Source organism: Protopterus annectens, chromosome 1.part2, assembly GCF_019279795.1.
Source record: "Protopterus annectens isolate FY-2018-M chromosome 1.part2, PAN1.0, whole genome shotgun sequence".
Lineage (NCBI taxonomy): Eukaryota > Metazoa > Chordata > Ceratodontiformes > Protopteridae > Protopterus > Protopterus annectens.
Window position 1 is genome coordinate 1,251,385,659 of NC_056727.1, and position 26,250 is coordinate 1,251,411,908.

The 26,250-nt window shown below is 39.3% G+C and overlaps 1 protein-coding gene across 2 annotated transcripts in view; it reads right to left on the minus strand.

The window, feature by feature from the left end:
* Positions 1 to 26,250, minus strand: part of LUZP1 (leucine zipper protein 1) — a 2,096,166-nt gene that overhangs the window by 304,601 nt on the left and 1,765,315 nt on the right. Inside the window, exon 1 of one of the 2 annotated variants that reach the window (XM_044060127.1) lies at positions 16,312 to 16,488. The exons of the other annotated variant lie outside the window; for it this stretch is intronic. The gene's annotated coding sequence lies outside the window, so the exon portion shown is untranslated. Of the gene's footprint in view, positions 1 to 16,311; positions 16,489 to 26,250 lie in introns of those variants that run through there. 2 annotated transcript variants of the gene reach the window in all.

Sequence of the window (26,250 nt, forward strand, 5' to 3'; positions counted from 1 at the left end):
AAAAGGGCCCACAACAATACCGGAAAAGTGTAGTGTCCCAAAAATCACAGATGCACAGGTGAAAACAGCCCTTTCAAAAGCCAAAAACACAGTGTCAATGGGACCAGATGGTGTCCCAGGCTGCGTCTTGCACAAACTACAGAACAAACTAACCCCCCACCTAAACACGCTGTTCAACCTCAGCCTCTCCACAGGCTACATGCCCACAGAATGGTGCACAGCAACAGTTATTCCTCTCCACAAAGGAGCCACAACTGACCCTGGTAACGATCGCCCCATAAGCCTGACTAGCCTGGTCTGCAAAGCTATGGAGCGCATCATCATGCAACTCATTAACAAAGACATTGGGAACTTCCAAACACTTGACCTGACTCAGTTCAGCTTTGTTAAGGGCAGATCATGCCTACTACAGGAGGACTATGGCTAACCAAGTTCGGCGATGATTGTAAACTGGGAGCCATAACTGACTCTCCGGCTGACACGGACATCCTCCAAAAGGGCCTTACTGAGACGGACACCTGGTGTCAAAGGCATGTCCTCAAGCTAAATGCCACAAAATGCATAGTCATCCCATTTGGGAAAAACAAAACACCCACAAATTACCACATAGGTGGCAGCCCCCTTAATACAGAAGAGGTAATAAGAGATCTTGGGACCCAGGTAGATAGTAATCTCTCCTTTGACAATCATATTGCCAAAGTAGTTAGGAAATCCTTCTGTGTGGCCCATCTAATTACTAAAGGGTTCGCATCTAGAAATAAAGAGGTTATAGTGCCCCTCTACTCGTCACTCAGTAGATGCATCATAGAGTACACTGCCCCATTTGGGATGCACCTCATAAGACACTTCCAACAGCTGGAAAGACCACTAAAGTACCTCACCAAGAGGATTACTGGCCTCAAACATATGTCCTATGCAGCCCGATTGAAAAAACTCCGGCTGTACTCAGTGGCATATCGCTTACTCAGAGGTGATCTCTGCCTGACTTACAAAGCCATGTCCAACTCAGAATTGATGGGCATGCTCCACCTAAAGAAATCCAAGTCACTGCGAGCCACGCACTCTAGTGAGTTAAACCTCACCACAACAATAAATAGAACATGCTGGAGGGATAGATTCCTGTCACAGAGACTCCCCATGCTTTGAAACAAAATTCCAAACTACATTAGGTAGAACCCCTCACTAACACTCTTCAAGAGAAACCTTGACGAGTGGATGGGTAACAGAAAATACATCCCTGGGATCACTTCATTGACTCTGCCTGACAGAGGATCAGTTAATTAATCAATGGGGTGGCGAAAGCCAACACATTCTGGCTAGGCTTATAAATGCCCCCGGGCAGATAGCCTAGTACCTACCTATGAACCTAAAACATTCTTCAGGCATGAAGAAAGTTCATAAAAGTGACATGATGCAAATATGAATTCAGAACATTGAAAATTAATTTTTATAATCAGTTTAAATTCATAAAAGTAGTCACTTCACAGTTTTCAATATTTTCTCTCAAAATATACAATGTTGTTATTTTTTCCACAAGCTTTGTGTATATAACAGCTAACCTCTCAATTAAGTTACCACTGCCATCCTAAACATTTAGATACTATGTAAACAAAGAATGTTTTCTTGTTATCTAGCATGAAATGAGATTTTAATTGTGTCTTCTTTACTATGATTGTATATGTAACTAAACTATGTAATGAGGAGCTTTTCTCCCTGGGCCTCCACTGAAAATGGGCTCCCTGAGCCCAGTGGACCCCCCTGGTCACCAAACTGGAAATAAATAAATAAATAACATTTCTACCATCCAGACCAAACAGCATTTCTCCATTTCAGAACAAGGTTCTGCATTTGCTTTCTAAAAGTGCTTTCTGCACAATGTGAAAACTCTAGTGCTGATCTTAAAATACTCTGCTGCATTTATTCCTGCAACAATATCATAAAAATACTGTGATGAAGATTTGGGTAAAACTAACACGTTACTTACAAATTCTGTTAAACATGATGTTATGCAAGTTTTTTGACATTTTCTGCACTTAGACTTATACTCACACAATTATCACAGCAAATGCTACTGCTCATCTGTGTATAGCCTCCCGCCCCACACACACACACACACACACACACACACACTTCATTGCCCATTGGCTTTCCTAAGGGATGAGAGAAACAATAACAATGAAGAGCAAGTCATAATATTGGTGCAAATGCCATGATACTGGTTTGGAAGACATTTACACCAATGCTATACATGAATGCTATAATGCTGGTATGGAGAGTATTTTCTTAAACCCTTAGCCTTCTGCAGGTGGGAGGGTATATACAGTGCTTCTGGGTGACAGTATCACTTGGGTTTACTACCAGATTGTGTACCTGATATAAGGTCTCTGTTGCACCCCCTGCCCCAGATTTTCAGCTCAGTTTTTTTTAATACAGCTCCTTCCCCATAGAATTTGCTGCAAAACAGGAAGAAACATCTTCATCTGCCACCCCCTTTAAGAAGGATGAGCCAAAGCAGCTCACTTCCCTGTCCCCCATGTATCCCTCTGAAACTCCGAGCATTCACTACCATAGGTAGGTACAGCTGTGCTAGTGCAGCAGATGACCACCAATGAAGATCAGTGCTCAGTGACGAATGTTTACCTATTAAACTCCGTGTGGTCACTACCATAGGCAGATACCGCTGTGCTAGTGCAGTAGATGACCACCAATGAAGATCAGTGCTCGGTGACAAATGTTTACTTACTGCTCTCTCAAGTCCACTGGAAGCCAGCTGACAAGACTACAAAAAAAGTTGTTCTGTACACCTCATAATCATATTGTAAAGTCAATGCTGTGTTATGGAACACTTTGTGCCCACATCTGAAATGACAACACGTGATTAATGCACAATAATATTAGGGAGTGGGGAATGACTCCTTTGGATACCTGCTAAGCAACTACTGAACAAAAGGAATTCTCATAAAAGATACCGGTCACAGGCTACCCACAGTATAAATATTGAGCATCCTAAATGCAAAACTAATACAGATTTTCTGTAGTTTCCATGACAGGACCTTCTGAAATGTCTAGCTATTAAAAAAGGATACTTTTTATGAAGATTAAAATACTGATGAAATGAAACAGGTAACCAGGACCACCTACAAATTAGGGCTAGAAGATTTTAAGCAATGATGGTGGGTGTTTCCCTGGTGAATGCCACAGAGGTAGTCTTTTTGGTAGATGTAGCCCTGCAGCAAAGATATTCTTACATAATATGATCGACTGAAAGACATATTACTGCAGATAAGTATTCTCTTTCATGTTTCTCAAATCTCTCACTACTAATTGTGCTCTCATGTTCCTCGAAGAAAACAATTACCAAGAAAAGATGAATCAAATCACTGCTTACTAACCTGTTAACTCTGAGACTGACATATTAAATTTCATGCTGAAAAGCTTGTGTTAGTACTTGTTTTAGTCTATAACACACACTGTTGTTTTTTTTTCTCTTTGCTAAAGAATGTGTACAATAGGCAGCTTTAATCCACAAGCTAACTCCTTCCAACATTTTCACAAGGATTTTCTGTGTACAGACTCAAAAGAAATACTATAAAATCTGCCACCTGCCAAAAGCACAGTGGCCTTTATCTGCTGTCGTCAATACAGTACTAAATGTTCCATATGAATAAGCAGACATGTTTAGAGTGTTTAAGAAATACTGTAGTTATTTTTTGCACTGATTTTTAGAAATAGTTCTCAATTTTTTGGCAGTGCGGGTCTAGACTGCTTTACAGGTTCATAGGTTAATACTACGCTGCTGATCCAATGCACGTTTTGTGTTCTAGCAACATGATCCCACATTGAAATGACCAAGATATGGAACCATACCACACCCCAAAAACAATGTACTTGTACACAGTTTTGATCCATTTCTATAATGGCTTGAGGGGCCAGACTGGGGGTGTACCTATGATTGTCCATCCATCTGTCCAGGTTACATATGGGAAGGGTAATGGGGCTACTGTGTTGTGCATCTATAGGAGCCTATTCCATAAAAGAGGCATTCCCTGTAATAAATGTCTGTCTCACCAGTAGGTCCCATTTATGACACAGAGGAAGTTTGGAGCTGTTGAGCAGGTACTTATGGTGTTTTAGTTTTGCGGATGTATACAAGGTATAACAGAACTAGATCTTTCAAAGCTATGTGAGCAAGGAAAGCAGTGATCCTTAATCAAGAGTCGACAGGAAATAGAAAAGAGGAGAGTACTTTAAGGCAGTCAAGTTAGTTCAGTCAGGACGTGCCCTTGATTGTTTTAGTAAAGAAATGTTGCAATCTCTCGAAGTGGGTCACAAACCTAGATTAGGTACAAACCATTTTAAATATGCTGACTGTTAAAATCATAACAATCTACATTAATACCTGTCTGCATGCATGACATAATGTCAGTATTTGAAGTAAAAAACATATCACAGTTCTCCCTTCTAAAATAGAAAATACAGAAAAAGACAGAGCTTTTATAAAAAATAAGTACAAACCCACTATTAGACTAATGTACTTATTCTATACTCATTGGCAGCTGTCATAATCATTTGTGACAGTGTTTATCATGGTCTGATGCAAATCTAATTGTGGGATATGTAACAGCGTCAGCTGGCAGACATAAAAAGAGCCTTAGTTGTGGTTTTAAAAAATCTTATACACAGAGTCTTTGGTTAAACAGATAACATACTTGAGAAATAACTGCCTGTTTACAGTAGTGACCTGGCAGATTTGGACAGGTTAAGCAATATGGTAATAATTTCATGGTATGCAAAGAGAGTTCAGAAATACAACTGCTCACAGAAACACAGAAAGCAATACCAGATAAGGACCACTTGGGGCCATCCCAGAAATACTGCAAACGCAATTTAATCTGTACTTATTATACTTCATATCCCTTCATATGTCACATTACCTTAACTTTACCACTGGTGATACTAACGTCTGCTGCAGGCTGTTTTATGCATCCACAATCCTTTCCTCTTATTTCTTATGTTCCCACGTTTCTCTAATTTACACAGTCACTTCCTTTGAAAGCCACATGCATTGGTCTTTTTGCTCTACTACGATGTGCTTACCTATGTAACAAAAACTTTGATTTGATTCCATTGTTCTGAACATTACTTTAAGCTTCTGAAAATATATCTACATTTTGGCATACTCATTTTGACAAAGCAGCTTCCCTGAAAGCCCAGTAATTTATATTTTTACAACTAAGCTGTAATGTAGTGGCTACTATTAATATGGTGGGTCTGTCAGATGAGCGACTTTTCAGAAACTTAAAAAAATATTGGAGACTTAAGACTGAGTTTGTGAAAACTAGATAAAAAAAATCTACTTTTTTTACGTTTTTGCAGGGAGGCAAGCCCCCCTGCTCCCCTCCCACACCCCCTGCAAATCATATATACCAACTCTGAGATCGCACTACAGTGAAGAAAAGGGTAAATTTCCCGATCCTCACTGTACCGTGATCTCCTTTCGAAAGCTTTGAGCTTTCAAAAACTCAGTGATATGATCTCGGCCATATGGAGTTAGAGTTTCTGAAAACTAGATCAACTAATAGGGACCCAATATGGTATACTGTTTACTTCTTCACAAGGCCCTTTCACTTCCTGTAATCAAATTTTAGCCCCTACTGGTGAGCACTCAGTCCAGGACTTAGTGGGCATCTTAAATGGATACAGTTGAAGCTGCTTCAAAACCTGCCAACTCCACCCCACAAAAATCACAGAGAAACATTTAAGATCTGGCTGTGTCTGCAGTAAAAGTGTTTAATTCAAAATAAATGTCCTCAGGTCCTTCATCAACAAGACCTCCCCTTATTCTGTCCTTCTAAAAACACTCCTTTAATCACTTTCTGTCTTGTCACTTTCCTCACTGATTACAGGCTAATTAATTAGTCCGGTGTCTCTAAGATTAAATTGCTGATATACACTAACAGAATGAAAGGCATTACGAATCTATATTTCACAACATTATATGCGATTTATTTATTTTGAATTTAACTGGTGTAGAACACTGATCCCACTGGGCCTATTTCAGTCTCAGCTCGGGGGTAAACACAATATTATCATACCTGACTTATTGATATGCATTTTGTTAACTTATACAGATCTGTAAAAGTTTCAGGGCAAAACAGTCATTAAAAAAGGAGGAATTTACTGCACAAGAAAAGTTAATTGCTGACATGCTCCAGTGTATTGTATAAGACAGTATAAGTTTAAGAGAAAGGCATCATGGTGCTACAGTGGTTAATGCTTCTGCCTCTCAGTTCTGGGTATGGGGGTTTAACATGTCCTCCATACATATAGAGTAGGTCTTCTCCATGCTGATTTAGGTGTCTTCTCAATTTACCAGTTTTCTGTCACTATCCAAATGAACAAGGGCTTACCCATAAATATTAACTTGTACTACCTTTTATTCTATTAGTGTATATCAGCAGCAAAGTAATGGGCAATATAAACCTAGGGTGACTATTCACCATCATGTAAGTGGGTCAGCTGAGGAGGATCAAGTGTTGAAGAAACAAGTGATCCTGACGCAGGGTGTGGGTACAGGAACGTGGGCAGAATCCACTATGGTGCTACCATTTAGCAGAGGATAAAAGCTAGTCATGACCCATTTCCATCACTTCAGTTTCACTTGCTTGTTTGCTGATCTTGCCTATTACAGCATTTTTTTACAGCTGTGAAGTCAGTGCTTTCATCTAGCACCCATGAGAATATAGCTTGTTGAAGCAATCTGCAGATCCAGTTTACACAAAATGCAAGCTGCCATCGTAAAAGTCCATTTAAAGCAGAGGTAGGGTGAAATCTGTGTGAGGAAATAAAATAATGAACAAAATGCATAGCTTTTAGAAACCCATGGACAAATTGCATTAAAAAGTTATAAACCAGCCACACAGCTGCAGCAAAGCTTCGACAATGTGCTTAAGAGTAATTACACAAGATTAAACCACTGACAGATATCTGCAAGTGTAACATGCAGCAATAACTATGTTGGTATGAATGTGAGGGGGAATAATTCCATTCAAATAACTATATTAATGGAAAAACCTGTGCTCTGGTAAGGCAAGCAGATTCACGGTGCACATAACCTTAACAGCTATCTGCCCCTTTATTTGCAGGACAACTAGTCTGCAAAACATTAACAATGACAAACACCCTTCCTCTTAATATTTTTATGACTATGACATTATATAACATACTCCTTAACATTATGTCAGGCAAATTTTACAACAGGGAATCTTGATTTTCTTATTAAAGTAAAAATATTTTCATCCACTTATTGTTTGTATCCCACTTGTGGGCTTTTAACTTCTAGACCATCCAAACCAAGCCCTTAAGCCCTTTGTCACCAGAGTGGTAATGAGGCAGAGGGAGAGCCATCTTCATTTTTCCATGCCATGGCAGGTTACCCAAGTCTTTAACTCCTGGCAGCAAATACACACAGCTGTAGATGAAACACATTCTCATGCAAGCTGCAGTAACTGATCAGGTCCCTGCTGTGCCTCAGAAGTCTTCAAATGAGGGTAGCCCATAACTTGCACTAACCACTCCCACCCAGAAAAGGACAGATGCCATCAACCCCAGAGTCCTATCCTTTCCAGCTCACCTAGCTCTAGTCACAAGAACCACTGGTGGAGAAATAAAATCTACTTCAACATAAAACTAAAATCTTTACATTAGCTGGATGCTTGCATGTGGCTATCTCCCAAACACTGGTTGAGAGCACAGAATGTCATATAAGGTCTAATCTCCGAATAAAATACCTTAAAGTGGACATTATAAAATGTGGTTACCTTAACAAATAGAACTGAATGACAAAACGATGATGGGTAAAAATGGCCTCCACTCCTGCAGTACTGTGTGCACCATTCTTGTATGATTGAGAACAGCAATAAGAAGCCCATTTTTTTCTACAAGGTGCAGTACCACCACAAGCTATGGGTGCAAAGGATAAAGATGTAGGTTTTTACATATTAATTATTTTATTTTACCTTTACTGGGTAAAGCTCTGATTTCAATGGTGCAATTTCACTCTCGGTCTAAAACTACTACAGAAAGTATGAAAACAAAGGTATATGCAATCTTACAATGAGAAAAGATGGTTACGGTTGAATAAAATCAATGTCCAGTACACTCTACCAACACTCGTTAAGACTGACACTCGCACAAGGGCAGGTGCCATCATACCAAGGGAAAACTAATCCCACCCACAATGGTGAGTTATTCCCCAGTTTTCTAAACCACGTACTTTCAACTTCCAATCTAAGTTACAAATCACAGATCATCTCACTCTAAAAAATTATAAAACTACATATGTATGATTAACAAATAGGCATCTCTGTTTATCATAGTCAGAAATGCCTTTAATCAAAACACATGCATTCAAACTAAGCAAGCCTTGGTTGAACTGCCATTACCAATAATGTTTTCTCAAACTCAGCTGTAGAGCCCTTAACCAGAATTCCCATCACTCCAGAAACAAACTACCAATAAAACTGTCACCCCATCAAATGGTAGGGGAAGAATTCCTTCACTCTTGATAATGTCAAATTGAACTTGATCTAACCTCAAAGTAATAACTTTCAGTAATAAATTACACAATTTATAGAATAAACTGTCAACATACACAGCTAACAGTATCATAGAGTCATAGATTGGTACTAGGCTACCAGCCTTTGTGGGCCATTTTAAGCCTAGCCAATTACCCCACGTGAGAATCAAACCCTGTACCTTTTGTCTGTAAGGTAAACACCTTAACCATTATGTCAACCTCCCACCCATCAGAAATATTACACATGATCCAAGTATCCACAAGTAACTATACTGACCAGACTACTGTATAATTAGTACATATCTTCCTTTCCCTTGCTTCTGTTGAACAACAGTAATTCTTTTTTTAATATCCTTACTAAATCATCATATTATAATCAGTTACATGGGCACACATGCATTAATAGAAAACAAACCACAGCAACATTTTCCATCATTACTTTCTTGTATACATACATTTTCGTTTTACAATTTTTCAGTCACTTCAGCATTACATAAATTGCTCTATCATTTCTGCCTCCCTTTAAACCTCACTCCTCCTCCAGAACATTATTCAACATGTGTTGTTTACAAAAATTTCATTTGTTTCTATATAATTTCTTCCTTCTCTTTCTAAAGATCCCACTGCCAGTTCTTTTTTCTCCTTTACAATATTCAATATCTCAGTTACAGTTGATTTTGATTTCAATTTTCATAGGAATTATTACTATTGTCTGCTAAAAAAAGTAAACTAGTAAGGCTTCACTATGTCTAGGGAATTCAAATCCTATGTCTCAGCACAAAAGAATCATTTCCTTAGTTGCAAATATCTGCTCTCCCCATACCTCTCAATTTCTTAACTCAGGAAATCTGGACAAAGCCTAACATAATGGGGAGACAAATACCCCAAAATAGGGACAGATTTTAAATATTGCTCTCATAAACTTGGAAATTTGGTAGAGTAATAAGATTTAACAAAATTGGTGTTGGTATGCATTTTTCTGAGGGATATAAGTCTGAAACTCAAATATATGTCATTATTTAGTGACTTCAATCCTCAGTGATTTGCCACAAAAACATAAGTTCTAGGAGGAACATACTAAAAATACGAGACAAAAATCTGGACATTCTGCCTAAATCCGGACAGTTAAGAGGTCTGCCTCCCCTCCATTTCTGTTGACTTCACAACTCTCATATGGAGGCTTATGGTATATGTAACTCGGTCAAGTGCTGTTGTAACATCTGTAAACCAAATCAAAAAACTCATTAAAAAAAAAAAGACTTTAATCGACTCCACAGACGTTACTGGAGTACTAAAGCCATGACACTTGTTTGCTAATACACTGCAGCTTAAAACAAATGAAAACATATTGAGCACGATCAATCAGTAAACTCAAACAGGCCACTGGGGATCAAGGTACTGACTGCAGTTTTAAAGTTTGTCAACAGGAACTCCTGAGCAATTAGTCAGTTTATTTGTTATATACCTCAGAGCTCATCTGAAACCAGCCAGTGCTGTTGTGCGATTTACTGTGCAACTGCTTGGTAGGAGAATATTTATTTTGATCCCTATTTTGCTATTTACCTTAGAATTTTAATGTATATTGGAAGAAAGGGAAAGACTGAAGACAAACTCTAGCCTTCCCAAATGGCTTAGTCAGCTATAAAGTCATACTAACTGTTGACAGGACACTCCAGAGATAATCTGAAACCACCCAGTATTGTTTTGCAATTTATTGTACAACTGCTTGGTAGGGAAAGATTTATTTTAGTTTATATTTTATTTTTTACCTCTGTGACTGCTGGGAGAAAGGGACAGCGTGTAGACAAACTCTAGACCACCGAAGAGGCCTAATCAGTTAAAAAAATCATACAATTTATAGACAGAACACTCCAGAGTACACCTATGACTATCTAGATCTGTTTTACTGATTTAATGTGCAACTGCTTGGTAGAAGAAGGTTTATTTTGATTTATATTTTTATTTTTTTACCTCTGATTTCTTTACTGATATAATGAGGTGTGACTGGGAACAATAGCGAGCACAAGCTATTTTACACATTTGCACACAACATAAAGGACGTCCAGCATTTTAGTTTGACTGGCACAATGGAATACCTACTTTAAGAATTACTTCTTTTTTGCAAGGTTTGCATATTGTTTATGGGCATTCATCAGACAATCTGATTTCAATTATTAACTGTTTTAATTTCTTTGAATTCTATGGTTACTGATTTTCATATTCTTTATTTCTTTTCATTTTTACTTTAGCAACTTCAGAATATAGATTATAGATACACAGCAATCAGAGCATGTAGAAGAAAAATGTGAGATATCCATGATAAATAACTTGGAAGAAAAAGAAATTGATTAATGTCTACTTCATGTCATGTTTTTACCACCTTTGATGTGCAGTGATCATGGGGATATAAAGGTTAAACCATTGCCAGGTAATTCTGCCAAACTAAAATCTAAACAAAAGCAAGTAGATTAAAAAGCAGACCACATGGAAGCAAAACAGTCATTACTTAAAACTAACCGAAGTGATGCATTCAGTGGAAAGAAGACTGAAGGGCAAGTTTTGTAAGGGAAATGGTTCGAATGCAAAACAAAAATGATTTAAACATCAGGATCTAGGCACACAAGTTCAGGAAGATATATTTCCATAGGAACAAGACACTCAAGAGAAGAGAAAAGTATAAGAAATGGAGATGAGGTTGAACTATAACTTTGAAAAGTGAAATGAACAATCTGAACAGAAAAAAACAGAGTGCGAGACAAGATCAAGAGAAAATTGAAGAAAATTTATAGTAAGATACTGAGCATAGTAGAAAACTATTCACATGGATACAAGTTAAAGTCATTTGACTGCACAAAAGTAACTTTCATCAGATGGTGTAGATGGTTAGGGCTGTGAGCTGTAGTTCCTGTGGTACAGGGGTTCAATTCCTTCTGCCCTCCTTTGCCTGCTGGGAGACCATGATCAAGTCATTTAACCAGAAAGTGCTTTGGGGTAACTGGGAATTTGGGCTAGGCTTGTCAATAGTACAATGGACTACAAGCTTAGTAACAACCTATGAACCTATCACAAAATGGAAAACTAGAGATTTACCAGAATTACTCAGCCATATAATCCAACATATTAGAATATATAGTATACAAACAATTAGCAAATACATAAGCTTCACAAGGCTCAGGATTTCCATTTGTGTTAATAACCATTTTCTGTGAAATACAGTATGCAATCAATTCCGCTACTTATGCATGGAACTCAATCTACAAACTATCAGAGATGCAAAAAACATAAAAAAAAAAAAAACTATCAACACACTTACAAACTGAATGCAACAAAGCATTTTAATTCAAATGAAAATACAACTATTTTCTTGTGCTCAAAAAGTTCCCAAAAGATTCCCACTACCTTGACAGGTCCTGTTGATTCAGTAAACTGCAGCATTACTAAAATATATGGAATCTTGTGGTAGCTTCTTTTTTACATTTCAGCAACGTAGAGATAACACATATAAACAAAAACCCATAGCTCCCTATACAGCAAAATACACACCTAGTATTAACATCAAAGAAAAGCACAACATAACTACTACTGCCTATGTTCCTATATTGAGCTTGAACCATCATCGACCTCTCAAAAGATTTTTCTCTGAGAAATGTCTGCAACCTATAATAAAACAGCAAAATTCATAGCTAACCTACCTGCTCACAACACTGAAGAATACTAAGCAACCTAAACTGGATGTCTTTAGGAATAAAAATAACAGACTATCCACCACTCTATTATTTACAAGTTAATATTCAAAACACCTTGTCTTGTTCTTGTGACTAAATTAACCTGGCATACAACAAACCAACACCTTAGGGTCCTTTACCCAATACATTATACACAAGAATAAAACAAAATATGACAGCACTTAGCGTTTACCTTGTAGTATAGTTGGAATGGACTACTCTTCAAAACAAGTTCAACTATCCATCTGGCAACCTTCCAAATACTATGTAAATCACATTCAAAAGCTTCTGTTACAAGCAATATGTGGGTTTACTTAAAATCCTCCAGAACTATACTACAACGGCAGCAAGCATATTTTCTTACCCCTACTACAATTAAACAATGTTTGAAATACTACCCAATTGCTGCACTTTTAACATAAATCATATACATGTCATTATTACACACCTGCACTTCAGACTCAATTCTGACTACCTCATGTTTAACTTCTACATTTACATCAAACCTACCTGGTAGAGTCTTCACGTGCTGTATATTTGTTTCATCGTATAAGCATTGTTGCATACAACCTGTCTGTACACACCTTGTATGATTTCTGGCTGGGATTCATAAACAAGTTGCCTCCTACACAGTGCCATGCAGGGCGGCTTGCATACTAGACAGTGCTGTCCTGATTCTTAAAGTTACCCATCAGCACAGCTCTACACTACTAAGCAGTGAGTGGTGGAGCACCACATGCAAATGCTGTAGTCAAAGGCAGAGCCTATGCTAACGAGGTCCATATCTAGCCTGGTGCATTGCAAGCTTATGATACTTGTGTAGTATGGAAGTCATATACATCTTACAATGCAAGTTAACAAGGCAAACACTGCAGAAAATACATAACTTTATGTCACTTGCTAGCAGCTTGCACCTATGCATTTCAATGGGGGGAATATGAGCCGGGGAAGAACAACAGCTTTATTTTGTGAAGATTACCAATTCAAGTAATGTGTGTGTGTTGGTCTGTGAGTGCCTGTGCATATATATATATATATATATATATATATATATATATATATATATATATATATATATATATATATATATATATATATATCTATATCTATATCTATATCTATATATATATATATATATATATATATATATGTGTGTGTGGCGGATGACTGCTGCCCAATGTGAACTGTAGCTGTTGTGAATGAGGAGATCATGACAGTGTGTGTTGTGCATGTAAACCTCAATACACCTTAATCGTCAATGACAGTTCTGTATAAGCAAACCTAGTATCTTAACAACATGTTCGTCAACTGCCAAATTGTGGCTTATGTCATCTACACTAACAACGGTCAAACTGCAAGGAGGTATCTACTGATGACTTGTGTTGGTGTGGGAGTTATGGATATATTGGGGGGAAGATGTGCATGCGTGTACATGTCTGTCTGTGTGAAGGTATGACAACTGGAAGTCATCTGTTATGTGTGTAGGGGTCTGCAGGATCTGTCCTGGCTGGTAAAGAACAGAAAAAATTGCTAATAGCAGTCCTGCCCTCGGTTACATGTACTGCATGAATGACCACATGAATGTGGAGGGGAAACATGCAGTTCTAACTTTAATTGCATGTTTTGTCATCATGGCAAAATGGCCAACAAAAAACAATGCTAAAGCTTGCTGGAACACCTGCTTCAAGGTTGCTGATCTTGAGGGTAAGAGGATATTCTATTTCTCTTGAAGTTACGCAACCTTGGAGTTAAGATACTTAGGGACATGGGGTACACAGATTTTTTTTTATACATCACTTTTTCCCACTGTTAGTGGAAGTAATGTTTCTGACATCAGTATATAGATATGATCTCTGGCAGCCATTGAAATACAGTACATCAGGAGGAAACACTTACCCTGCCACTACATCAGGAGGAAACACTTACCCTGCCACTTTAGTTATTTCACTGTTACTTGCATGTGCAAGTCTGTGTAACCTACAAGTGGGCCACCATTACTACTGGCGGGTCCTACATGTAAATATTGAAAAGATATCCAGTGTGTGTGTGTGCGTGTGTATATAAAGACTCAGTTATCCTTCAGAGTCTGGTAGTGTGACAGATGATATGGTACGGGCAAGTACTTTGTTATGATCCATGGCTAACTTCAGCCAAATGTTTTATATTTGTATAGTATATGGGTCAAATTCTCTTAGTTTCTACCTAACGACTACGTTAATGGGACCATACTGGCTTATAAGGCATTACTGCTCCAGCTCTCTTATTTTCCCTACCTGTGGTAAGAGACACTCTTGTGTGTTCTCTGCAGTAAAGTGTACTACATTAAATGTTACATTACTGCAGCACCAAGTGAGACACTGATCCTTAGCGCATATGCATTCATATAAATTCATTCTCTCTGTTCTATGCATAATTATGCCACTTTCCAGATCTGATCCAGTTTTCCAACATTTTCTGATTTTATAGGAGATGGTCACAAAACAATATGCACAAAATGCAAGTTTTAAACACCAGGCATTAATGCAAACTATAAAAAACAATGCATAGCAACACAATACTTGTGTGCATATTTAAAACAATTTGCTCATAGTTCTAGAAGTTAACTAGGAATAGCTGCCTACCTACCTATTCATAATTACTGAAGAAATAATTCTAGCAGTAAAACACCATAATTACACCACCCGCTGTCCAAGTAATAAAGCAGCTAATCTTTTTCCATCAAATCTTTAAATCAGCTTTAGATATTAGCAACAAAGCCAGATTACCCACAAAAAACACAATAACTGAAAAAGTGTAAATGACAATAATTCCTGCAAAGAAACCTTAAATAAAATTAAACCAAAATACATCCATGCAGAATACTGTCTTTTAGGTTTACAACTGCAGACAGTGCTTACAGACAGTTGCACTCTCTCTTTTTTTTTTTAAACTAAACAACTAAGCTTTGGATGAAGCTGCACAACTCTTGTAATGTGACCGTTCCATCAACCAGTTACAACTAAGCTCATGGAAAACACTTTATTCATTTCAACAAGCTCTTTGTTTAACTGCAGTTGCAACCAAAATCATATTTTTTATCTAAGGGTCTGTAACAGCATACTGTGAATACTTAAAAAGAAATGTCTAGATGTCATTCTGTCTTTACTATGTTTGCAGATATTCTTCACCCGTTACACTACTGGGAAGTCTCTATCCCCTAGGTAAATATGAAAACATGACAATGTCATAGCATTCATTAACCCTGTTTAACTTATTCCCAAGTGAAATCACTGTTGAAACACCAGTCTTATGTAAAGGGAATAATTATGATGACATAAATGGAATAATATGGCCTCAGGAAGGGAATATGCAGTTAAGTATCATCAAGGCACACGACTTCTGTTTTAAGCCTGTGACATTAGTAATAAGAAATGAAGTAGTGAATCCAGAAATGACTTAAAACATAAAAAACAACTAAATGCAGATGTTATAAGTCATTTTGACACTCTAACTTCCATTCTTTATTGTACAAAAAGGACCAAAACTGAACTGAATTTTCTAGCTGTGTCACAGAACCTTATTACATAGCCATCCATTTTGCAGCACACTACAATTCTGTTCATGTAATTCGTCATTTTATTAGTAGTATCTGCTCACCACAGCCTACAAATCCCCTGATCAGCAATTAACCACATGCCACAGAAACAGTCATCTACAGGACTTCTGATTTAAATGGGAGCAGCACTCAGCACGTCACTTTACTGTCCTAATGTTACATTGCATAGGAAACAGAAAAAAAGAATCTTAAACAACAGGGAAAAACAGCAGGTTAAGCAAGATCTGTCCTATTTAGATAACGCTGCATGTTTTAGAATTCATAGAAAACATAATGATTTCTTTAAATGGGACAGAGTAACCAATTACAAAATCTGCAACATACTGCACACACATAATAAAGGTGATTTGATAAGCTATGAAGCCTTGAAAAAACTGCATGCAATCAATTATGGGGAAAAAATAATAAATCACCTTTTCTGTGCCATCCACGCAGTCAGTCAAACAGCAATTTATGTCCAAGATCGAAGAATGCTGACTCCAGCAAAACTGCAGAATAATGTCCCAGGGCAATTTATAATCAACATGCACTGTCCTGTCTTTTGTACATCAAGGCTGTGGGCTCTTGTAAGGAAGTAAAATACGATCAACCTGCCCTGGAAAAAAAAAAAAAAAAAGACTTGCACATTACAAGGAGGAAAGCGTAAGCAGTATTTACCACCCCATACCTGAATGATCACACAGATCTCCTTTAAGATTGATATATTTATAAAGTCAAACATAAGGCAACATGTTAAAGCAATGTGATTATTTGTGTGCTTGTTGGATGGAGGGAGGGGTGGAAGACAAGAGGCATAACACAAACAGTTATGGGCTCTTCTCAAATAATAAAGGAGTGACTGTTAACACGGTGTGTGTGTACTGTAAGAAATCTATCTTTGCAAAAAATATCTGCTTGGTGTTATATATACACTGTGAGATGTGGTGAGGTGTGTTCTGTGCATCAAACTTATTTTCCATACTGAAGTACTTTATCCCAGGGAGATAGCTATTCACCATCTTGCAATTAGGCTGCATAGAGAATTGGTATATTCCTGTCTGAGGAACTTTCTAAACAATGGTACCGGAGTTGTTTTCCACCCTCTGGCTTGTAATCAACAAGGGCTTCTGAGGCTAGTGAAAGGAATGATACCAATCTTTTTCCCACTTTTTCACATTTCTCTCAAAGTGGAGTTTGAGAATGTCAGTTATCCAATGTATCTTGTTCTGTACCTTCTTCTAGTTACTATACTTGGGTATAGGTACAACATCCAGACAGCATTCAATACCACAAGACTGCATACAAGAATCATATCCACACCACAATGCCACACTTACCACCCTCGCTTTAGTGGCTACACTGCTGCCTGGGCTCATCCACAGAATCAGGATAGCAGCATTGCTGGACTCACTGCCACTGTGGTGATGGGCTAGCTCTTTCTGCCATTCCTGCTGTTTTCATCTCTGAAGACTCTTTGCTATTATACTAAGCTAATGACAACTGCGGCCTTTATAAGCCTAGCCATGCAACCAAAATGTATCCCACTGGCTATTTTGCCTTAGAAGTTATTTTAAGGAGTGTACATTAGTTAAGGCATGATTTAATGTCAGTCTCTACCTATAAGAGACATAAGTGTCGGACCGGGGTGAGTTTCCAATTTACCATCCACTGGTCCAGGTTACGCTTGATGAGGGTTAGGAAAACCCCCTGTTTTACATGGATAGGAAGCCAATTCCAGACAATGGAAATTCTCTGAGATACATACTTGTCAATCCAACATGCCCTATTTAAATCGCAAGCAAAGTTTAAATCCATGGATCTAGTAGTTCTGATGTTGTTTGTTTACAGACATGAAAAAGGTCCATCATGGTGGCATCCAAGGATGCCTTGTTTGCCAAGCATAAACTGTCTTTCAACAGTAGGAAACAGAGTATACTGTCAGGACTTTGAGGAGATCTACATAGGGCACTGTGTTTTTGCCCTTTATTCTTTTTGTGAGAAACCTCTGTGGATGTTCCAGTAGTTGTATATGCCTGGTCAGGTACACATTGAAGGGAGCATTACACTCCATGATGGATCTGCTGAGTATAGTGGCATGATGACTTCCCTGGACCTAGATGCCAAGCCTTTACTTTTAAGTTCAGTGACACTGAATGATTTTCTTACTACTTAGACACATGCTGATCAAAAGCAATGTTACCATCTACACAAATCACCAAATCCTTGAGTAGTGTTTCTACTTTTAGGAGTGTTACAACTTGCTAGGATATGATATGGGACTTTGTCCATGGTAATTTGCACATAGAGGAACTCCAGCATGCCATCCTGTTTAACCAACCTAGAGATATGCTTTTTGATTCAGATCAAGACACCTCCACATTAAATCCCTGCCTGTGCAGCAGCTGGCCTAAAAGCACAGAAGGCATTGCAACCCTGCACTGCTGGGGTACCCTCTACAGCTTTAAACCATGTCTTGGTAATTGCAAAGATGTCTGCACTCTGCAGAGTGAGGATAACTTGGAGGGTTGTGGAGCTTTCTGCTTTGACTTCTGGCATTCAGCAACAACACCTTTAGCTTTCCTTGGGTAGATTTTTACTAAGCTTTGTCAATTTGGCATTGCCTAAAAAGGCTCTATGGGGAAGGACAATATTCTAGCCAATATTCAAAAGCCTAGAGGGGACAAGTGCAGACCATCCATGGCAAAGCAATGTGGTTTGTTAATCATGCCCTCCCACGCTGACAAATACTATATCACCCTAAAATGACACCAAAAACTAAGCCAATTATTAGAGTCAATAATCTTCTGTTCATATTTTGGCATTATCATTTGTAAAAATAGAGTGCTGCGCTGTTTGTTACTAAAAGTAAAAAAAAAAAAAAATACTTTGTTGTTTAAAAAAAAAATCTGAGTGCTGCAGGGTATAAACTGTAGTAACTACTTGCAACATTTGTAGCAAACAGTTTCTATAGTTTAATTTTTTTCTTTTTTTTAAATTAAAACTTGAGCACCATAGTGCTCCATGCAGGCAGGGTTTAAACTGCAGCAACTCTTTTCTATATTTTTAGCAAAGAGTTTGCTACAGTTTATAAGAAACTTTTTTTAAACGTAAACTTGAGCATTGCAGTGATCCATGCAGGCAGGGTACAGACTGCAGCAACTGTTTGCTACATCTGTAGTAAGCAGTTTGCTACAGTTTGTTAGATGACTATTATTATTATTAATTTTCATAAAATGGACTAGGGTTGGAGGAGGTGTACAAAAAAAGGACCTGCATGACTAGGTAGGGTGAGGGGTGGGGCTATTCTACATCTGGCCACCTGACTGATGTGCCAGTAGAAAGAACATCTGTTTTTTTTTCTGTTTAATGGACGATGGGAGAGCTATGGGAGGGGGACAATTAACCAATCATTAATACAGTAAGTTGCATTTTTTTGTTTTGCCACTTCACTTCAAGAGCTGAGAGGGTAGGGCGCTGGTTCATGCTACCAGCTCAGGGAGCTGTTTGAGCCAGCTACGCTTCTGCTGGTACATGTAGTACAATGACTTGATTGCATGCGTAACTTGGCAGACCCTGGCTCCTAATAGCAACTGACCATTATTTTCTCCTTGTTCAGCCTGGTGAGCGGTGTGTCAGCATGTCATACAATGGAGTCCCCTATGACCATAGTCCTGGGTAGTGTAGTGGCCTGCCTTATGGGCTTGATAGTTGAGACTCCACTTGGCGAGATTACATGAGTACTATTACCTGGTGTTACTATTGGCTGATTTCAAATTTGCTAAGGGGTAATTTTTACAAATGGAATGTCTGGGAAGATTACATTTAAGTGCCTCAGCATAAATAGGTCTATGTGTGGGGTTGTGGAGTGTGTACTATGTGTGGTGAATGTATCATGTGTGTTTCTGACAACCAGATTGTTAATTTGATTGTTTGTACGTGAACGTTTTGCCTCCAGAGACATTGTGTATTGACAGTCTATTGCATACAGTGTTTGTTTATTTGAGGATAAAATAGTTGTCAGCAAACATTAGACAATTGCATTGTCTCAAGACACGCATATCCACCAAGCCAGCTATGGAGAAATTGGGAAAGTGCAGATCCTTTATGACAGGTCTTTTACTTGGTGAGCTACAATGGTGCAGTGTATGGCAGTTGATATTGGGCTGACTAAGGGTGTATTTGGGACGACAAACTAAGACTAGGCCATATAATACTAAATTCAAGGGGCTGTACTCCTCAATGTGCAAACTAGCTGTTCTGTGTTACCCAATGCAGAAAGTAGTTTCTCTACACCCACAAAGTTACTGGAACAGTTTCAGAGGTAGTTTTATGGGGAAGGTTTGTTTCTAGATGTCTGCTTCTGTACATGGCACTACTAACTGCTGCTGCCCAATGAGCAGCAACCCACAAACATGCCCAACAAATACTTGTAATTAAAGCACTGCAAACTGACTTCTAAGCCCTTTAGGCAATAAAACAACTACACTTACAGCTCTTTGTGCATTTCCCAAGTCAGACAGACTGGGCCACCATCTACTGCTACTAGATGGAATAGCCCACTCATCTTAATGTAAAATTAAAAAAAAAAAAGATTGATTGAGAGTGCATGCTAACCACAAAGTAACTTGAACAAATTGCTAGACAAGGCAATTTCAAGTCAATCAGACAACATCAAAAGCTGTAATTTCAGCTTTAAATGCAGATAAATGCACAAGTAAAACAATAAAATCAGCAGTTGATCACTTTGAAAGTGCAATTTTTAAATGGAAGTACTTAGTTTTTGCCTGGATGGCACATTCAAGGACTTCAAGCACTGCTGAGCTCTGTGGGAATGGACCAAGAGCTGTGCAAATGCACCAAATTCATGCATGCATGCTTTTAAAACATAAGAAACTATGTAAAATACTTCTAGCAGGGAAAAAAGTGCAGGAATACAGCAATTAAGTACCCACAACAAATACAAAGTAGCAAACTACACAGTAAGAATGCCAGTAAAAAGTTTCTCAAAATTACAGTTCTCATCAATCAGCAAACAGTACAATATCACAGCATCTACAAATTATTTAGAGAGCAAAAGTCATCAGATAAAACAAAAATACAGCAGCAGTTCTCTAATACACTTAAATGAAGTGCAAAACAGTAAAATAAGTCTTTTACCTGCCATGGACAGCACAGGATTAATTGAGAACCCTCTCAGAGTATGACAAGGATACCAAACAGATAGGAGCTCTGTGAAAATGACAATTTGTAGTAAGGGAGGCACTGGAGATTTTTATTTGCTTTTTTTAATGTAAGTAGGCTTGTTAATGTACCTCCTAGATTATATTCAGTTAGAATGGAATACTAAGGGGCAAGATATAATGCACAGTCACAGACACCCACCGCTGAAAATGGGATGCATATTTATCATAACCCATATTACAAATAACTTTATGGTCATCATATTAATTTTAAATTTTATTTATTCATTAGTTAATCTGGCAGATCCGCGGTGGTGGTGCTGCAGTAGCGTTGTCGCCTCACAGTAAGACGCTGTCCGGTTCGATTCTCAGTTAGAGTGTCTTCTGCATGGAGACATGCGTGAATGGGCGTACCTTCGTTGAAGGTTGTGCGTCAGGCCTGGCAAGCTGGTACATAAAAATCAACTGCCAATCATTAGCGGACCGGAGTTCCGCTGTGGTGACCCCTAACCGGGAAAAGCCGAAAGACACAAACAAACAATTAGTTAACCTGGCAAGTGAACTGTTTGGTCCTCATGCTCTTTTCAGCCATGACCCAGGACAAAAGGGCAGGGGTGTGTGTGTGTGTGTGTGTGTGTGTAGATATATATACATATTTTATTTATTTATATATGTGTGTGTGTGTATATACACACACACACACACACACACACACACACACACACACACACACACTTCACATAATCAGTGTGCCACACAATCACAGCCCTTAAGGCAAAATAACATATCCAACACACTAGTAATAGGTGACTCTATAGTCAGGCACACTGATGTCCCACTAACTAGGCTGGACAAGGAGAAGGTTACAGTTAGCTGCCTGTCGGGTGCCAGGATACGCCACATAACACAAGCACTCAGGTCACTCCAGAACAAGTACAAATATGACTCTGTCATTGTCCATGTCGGTGTGAATGACCTCAGACGTACCTCCCTGGACTACATGAAAAGAGATATGGAACAGCTCTCTGATCATGTAGCCCAGGCCGGTATGACCCTGACCCTGAGTAACATCCTGCCCTCACCAAGAATGATGCCACAGTATAAAGAAAAAATTATCAATTTCAACAATTGGCTAAGTTTCTGGTGTCATTCAAAGGGGATCCAGTATCTGTCCGTCTGGGATGACATGCTTGACAAGCCACGTTGCTTCGCAACAGATGACCTGCACCTGTCACCCTTAGGCTTTTGAATACTGGCCAAGGTTCTTGTCTCCCCCATAGTGCCTTTTTTAGGCAAGGCTCAAAAGACAAACCCACCACCATAAATAGCACAAGTAACCAAAAACTGAGGGTAATGCTACTCAACACCAGAAATCTAAACCTCAAAATGCATGCACTGGAGGCACTCCTCAGTATGGAGAAAGTACAGTTTTGTACCTACCATAAATGTAGATGTTCGAGTGCTAATACAGCTGCAGTCATAACAGATGGGTTATCCTGCCATCAGGCGAGTCCTCGGTCGGCCGAATTCCAAAGTCTAGGTCCGGCGTCGGTTGTCGTCGCTTCTTCCCTGACTTCAGTGTGGCAGGAGTATAAAAGAACCAGCCAACGCCATCTTCTTCAGTTTTTCTTGCCCCAGATGTCAGGTGCCCCCAGAAGGAAGGCAAAACATAAACTTATGTAATAATGCAATGTAATATAATCAAAAAACAGTAGTCTGCAAGCAAATACAGCATAAAAGAATACCCCAATCAGGTTGTATGAGGAGGTGTTTATCATAAGGCCTGTCCCAAGAGGGGATGGAGGGAGGGAAACCTGGACTGTAGCTGTATTAGCACTTGAACATCTACATTTATTGTAGGTACAAAACTGTACTATGTTCATTGTGCATATAGCTGCAGTCATAACAGATGGGTAGAATCCCAAAGCTAAAAAGGGGTGGCAGGCACTAAGTGGAACTAGGAGGAGCAAGGATGCCCTGCAAGACTGCTGTGGCAAAGCCCACTCTAGATTTAGAGTATAGTGGAAGGTGACAGTGCTTGTAGAAAGTGTGCACTGAACTCCAAGTGGCTGCTTCCAAAATGTCCTTGGTAGGGACTCCCCTGAGGAAAGTTGCAGAGGTAGCTGTGGCCCTGGTGGAGTGAGATCTGATGCTTGTAGGTACAGTTTTTCCATAAAATGAGTAACAAAAGCGTATGCAGTGGGCTATCCATTTTGAGATTGTCTGTTTGGAAATAGCCTTTCCTTGAGCACCTGTAGCATAGGACACAAAGAGTTGCTCGGATTTCCTGAATGGCTTTGTCCTGTCCAAATAATAACGAAGTTGTCTGTGAATGTCCAAGGAATGTAGTAGTCTTTCCCCTTTGTTTTGTGGGTTAGGATAAAAGGTAGGTAAGTGAATAGTCTGATTCAAGGCTACACTGGATACTACCTTTGGCATAAAGGAAGGGTTAGTTCATAAGGAAACTCTGTCCTGATGGAAAATGATGAAAGGTTGCAGAGCCATGAGGGCTTGTAGTTCAGAAACCCTGCGTGCTGAGGTGATAACCAGAAGGAAGGCTGTTTTCCATGACTAATATTGCAGTTCTGTTGAAGCAGCTGGCTCAAATGGAGGCAGGGTCAGTTTTTCTAAAATGAAGTTGAGGTCCCAAGCAGGTACTGGTGGTTTCCTTGGGGGTTTTATATTCTTAGCCCCTCTGAGGAACTGTCTTAAGAGAGGATGAGAGAATAAAGGAGGATCGGTGTTGTATTGTGCAGAAATGGCTGAAGCATGGATCTTGATGGAGGAGAAGGAAAGTCCACTGTTTAACATCTCAGCTAGGTACTGTAATATTTGAGGCAAATTTAGTACCCAAGGATTCTGGCCCTTTTTCTGATTCCAGGCACAAAACCTTTTCCATTTGGCGGAGTAGGCTTTTCTAGTAGAAGGTCTTCTGGCCTCCAAGATAACATCCTGCACCTCCTTGGAGAGGAGGGTCTGTTGGGAAATCAAGGAATCCTCCATGCGGCTAGATTGAGGGTTTTCAGCTGACTGTGAAGAGTTTTGAAGTTGTGCTGGGTCAACAGAAGAGGCACTAGAGGTAGGATCCATGGTGGGGAATGCGTCAGGCTCTTCAGGAGTGGATACCAGTGTTGTCTTGGCCAGTCTGGAGCAATGAGAATCATCTTTGGCCTCTCTGCTCTAGCTTTTAATAGAACTTTGGGCAGCAGAGAAAGAGGTGGAAAGGCATAGAATGTCATTGTTGTCCAATTGAAAGAAAGTGCGTCTACTTTCCAGGCCTGTGGATGATAGGTCCTTGAGCAAAATTTTTTCAGTTGGTAATTTATGTGGGTAGCAAAGAGATCTATGTCTGGCCGACCCCATGCCTGAATTATCTTTGCGAAAACTTGAGGATGCAACTTCCATTCATGTGGATCTGTCATATTTCTGCTTAGGTTGTCTGCCAGAGTGTTTTCCTTCCCTGGCAGGAATTGTGCTTGAAATTGGATTTGCAATTCCAGAGCCGTGTTCCAAAGGGACATGGCTAGTCTGCACAGGGGGTATGAATGAGTTCCTCCCTGTTTGTTTATGTACCACATCACTGTGGTGTTGTCTGTCCTTATCAATAGCTGGCCTGGATGCAGTAGGTCTTTGAAGGCCATAATAGCATTTTGTACTGCTAGCATTTCCTTTTGATTGATGTGTAGGTGCTTCTCCTTTTGGGAACATTTGCCCTGAATGCACTGATCTGTCATGTGCGCCCCCCAAGCATAGTCCGAGGCGTCTGTTGTGATGATTTGATTTGTTTGAGGCATGCAGAAGGGGAGACCTATGTTTCTTTGGCATGCTTGAGCCCACCACAGAAATTCCTTTTGAAGACATGGAATGAGTGTTATAATTGTTTCCAAACTGTGGCTGTGTTGAGACCATAAGTTTTTTAGGTACCATTGAAGTTTCCTCATATGCAGCTTTGCACATGGGATCAGCAGGATGCAAGATGCCCTGAATCCCAGAGCCTGCAGGACTTTCCTTGCAGTCAGCCTGGTGAAGGTTGCCATTTTTCTGAAGTACTGAGATAGTTGCTCTTGCTTCTCTGGCGTGAGGTAGGTCATCTGGGTGTTTGTATTCAAGTTGGCACCCAGGAAAATTATTGCTTGAGAGGGTATTAGTTTTGATTTCTTTTTGTTGACTGTGTATCCCAGAAAGTTCAACAATTTTATTACAAACGCCAGGTGTTTCAGAAGTATGTGCTTGCTGTCCGCTTGGATCAGGCAGTCGTCCAGATATGGGTATATTTGTATCCCTTGAAGTCTGCAGAAGGCAATTACTGATGCCAGGCATTTCGTAAACACTCTGGGCGCAGTAGATAAGCCAAAGGGCAATGCAGAGAATTGATAATGTGTTGAACCTGCAAGAAATCTGAGGTATCTTCTGCAATCTTGTCTGATAGGGACATGCAGGTATGCCTCCTTGAGGTCCAATGTTACCAGCCAAGACTCCTTACCCAGCATGGGAAGAAGCTGCTGTAAAGTGAGCATCTTGAATTTTGCTACGAGTAAATATGCGTTTAGGATGGACAGGTCTAAAATAGGTCTCCAATCTTTGTCCTTCCTTGGTACCAGGAATAGTCTGGAATAAAAACCTTGACCCTGTTCTTTTGCAGGTACTTCTTGAATAGCTTTCATGTCCATGAGAGCTGAAATTTGTTTTTGTGCCTCTGCCCTTTGATTTTGTGGCAGGTTTGGCATGCCTCTCATTTTTGGAAGGGTGTGAAAATGGAATCTGTAGCCTCTGTCTATAATGTCCAGGATCCATTTGTCTTTTGTGACAATATGCCAATTTTTTGAAAATAATGCCAGTTTTCTGCCTAAAGGTGCTGCCATTAAAGCTTTGCTTGGCATGCAAAGGGGAAAGTTATTGTGTCTACTTTCTGAATGACTGTGATCTATCTTCTCCACCTCTTGGTGTAGGTGCTTGCCATTGTCTGGCTCTAAATGATCCTTGAGATTGCCCTCTACCCCTCGGGCGCCTGTATCTACCTCTGAGGTCTGTCCGTGGCTGGAAAGGACCAATTTTTTGAAGGCAAGTTTCTGCTGAAACGTACAGGTTGTACTGTAGGAAATCTTTCACTGTTTGCATTGATCTTGCCTTTTCCTCCATTTTCTTTAGTACCTCCTCAGCTTTAACACCAAACAATACATCTTTTTGAAGAGG